The following is a 2584-nucleotide window of genomic DNA, read 5'->3' as shown; positions in this document are numbered from 1 at the left end:
ACGGCCGCCTTCAGGACCGGCTCCTGTCGGACCGGCACTGGTTCTCGCAGTGATGGTGCCCAGGCTCGGTCCCCCCCTCCCCCCGCCCCCGCCCCACCCACACACTACGGCCCCGGCCGCCAGAGCAGACCACAGGCGGGAAGGATCGGAAATGCACGGCAGTCAGAGCTGCGGGCGCCAGGGACTCCCTGCCACCACCTGGGGACCCCCTCCTGCGCCCCTCACCACCTGCCTGGGGGCCAGGCCAGGCCTCAGCACCTGACACTACAGGGCAGGGACTGCTGGGTGAGAGGCTGCCCCACGCCAGGGCTGGGAGGAGGGCCGGCTGAGGGCCCCCTGGCTGGCACGTGGCCCCGCCCGGAGCCCCCACATTTCCCCCAGTGCACCCAGACATTGGGCAGCTGTGGGAGTTCCAAGCTGTCGGCTCGGTGGTTAGAGCGACCACTTCAGGGTCCTGGGCCCCAGCCCTGATGGCCGAGGGAGGACCGAGCTAATGTTTATTTCTTCCTCTGCCCGAGCCCGCCCGCCCGCTGCCTGCGCCCCGCCCCGCGTGGGGACACTCAGCAGAGCCTCTTGTCCGAGCCACATTCTCAGTGGCCGCGTCGTTGCCTTTAGACAGCGGTGGGTTCGCCTCTAGCATATCGGCTTTTTCAGTCATTTATGAGCAGAAAAAACGTTGAAATAAAACTTCGCTAATGTTAACCCTCGTGCGGCTCCCTGAGGCTGTGACCTGTGTCCCGGGGGGGCGGGGAGGGGGACAGGCTGCGTGGGCCTGGCACTCAGTGCAGGAAAGGTCACAGGAAGAACCCCCCCGCACCCCGCACCCCGAACCCCCCAGGCCAGCGCTGGGGACCAGTGACACCACATGTGCCCCCGAGGGGCCCTGCTTTTCCCCGATGCCTGGGGGGTGGGGGGGCTCTCCCTGTCCTCACTCACCGTGACCCCCACGGTGGGACAGGCTGCCTCCAGTTGGGGGGTTCAGTGAGGAACTGGCTGTTTTACCTCCCTCCAGGCTGTCTCCTAGGACAGATGCCTGGAGGCGGGGCGGGGGCTGGGGCTGCACCCCGAAGGCCAGCACTTAAGCTCCCCGCATGCCCATCCTGTTCACGTCGCCTCCCGAGGGAGAGGTCTTGTGGGACTTAGGTCTGTCTTGGGTGCTCGCCTGTCCTGGTGGCTTCCTTTTTCTCTCCGCCCGACAGCCAGCCGGAGAGGAGCAGGGAGCAGCCATTAGCCCCACTGCTGCAGAGACAGGCTCAGCAGTGAATGGTCCTGGGGCCGGAGGTGGGGCCTGGCGAGGCCCGAGGCGCTGCCCTGCGGAAGGCTCCCCGGGGAAAGGCGCTCACGGTTTCCAGGTGCTGGGGACCCTGGCTGCCCCCACCCGCGCTTCCCTGCTCCCGGGCAGCTGGCAAGCAAGGCACCAGGCAAGGAAGCGATGGTGGTCAATGCCAGGGGAGGGAAGCCCTCCCAGGAGATGGCCTGCCGGGATGTGGCGGGCAGGATCCGCCCCGCTGGGGCAGCAGGAGGGCCGGCTGAGGCCCCCCTGGCTGGCACGTGGCCCCGCCCGGAGCCCCCACATTTCCCCCAGTGCACCCAGACATTGGGCAGCTGTGGGAGTTCCAAGCTGTCGGCTCGGTGGTTAGAGCGACCATTTCAGGGAATGTGGTGGTGGGAACAGCCAGCGAAGAGCCCTTGTGGTCAGAGGAAGCTCGTGGAACAGACTTCCAGACAGCTCAGAGGAGGCGGGTGGCTGAGGTGATAATGCAGATGAGGTTGGATTGGCGTGACCAGCAAGTGCAAAGGCCCTGGGGCAGGGACCTGCTGCAGGCTCCGGGACCATAGGAAAGGCCAGTGTGGCTCGAGTGGAGGGGGGAAGAGGAGGAGATGAGCGAGTTAACGGGAAAAATGCTTTCCTCTCACCTTCTGTTCTGTCCCCAGTGGGCAGGAAAGGGACTGACCTGGGAACCCCAGGCCCCCACGGCCCTTCTCCACACCCACTGTGTGCCGGGCTCTGCTGAGCACTGGACACACCGTCCGTCTCCTCATTCCTGCCTCCATCTGGGGGTGAAAAACGGGCCTGAGGGTCAGGAACCGAATGCACATCTGCCTGAGCCCCTGGAAGCTGCCTCCTGGAGCAGGGAAGAAGGGCATGAATGGGTCTGGTCTCCCCTCTCCTGGTCTCAGTTTCCCCACCTGTAAGATGGGTGCGTGAACTCGGTCAGTGATTCTTCACCCTCTCAGACTTGACAGCCTTTTAAAATAACAGGCCTTTATCCCCTGACGTGAATTCACAGGTAATATCACACACACACACACAGCTCTATGTTATAAAAGAACAAGAAAGAAAAGGAATCTATAAAATGGGGGCAGGTCAGGGTTTGCCCAAATGCCAGGTCCCTGAACTGTCTCAGCCCCAATCGCAGCCGGGCTCCCAGGCAGGCACAATTCTTGGTCAGTTTCCAAACGAAGCAGCACCCCGTCCCTTGGCTCCTGCGCAGCTGCCTGCCTGGCAAGTCCATGTTCTTCACGGGACAAACAGTCCTGCACATTCACACAGAACCGGAGCGAAGCCTGGCTCAGACGCAGC

This window comes from Eptesicus fuscus, chromosome 7 (assembly GCF_027574615.1).
Source record: "Eptesicus fuscus isolate TK198812 chromosome 7, DD_ASM_mEF_20220401, whole genome shotgun sequence".
Lineage (NCBI taxonomy): Eukaryota > Metazoa > Chordata > Mammalia > Chiroptera > Vespertilionidae > Eptesicus > Eptesicus fuscus.
The sequence above is the reverse complement of the archived record's forward strand: the minus strand, read 5'-3'. Positions refer to the sequence as shown.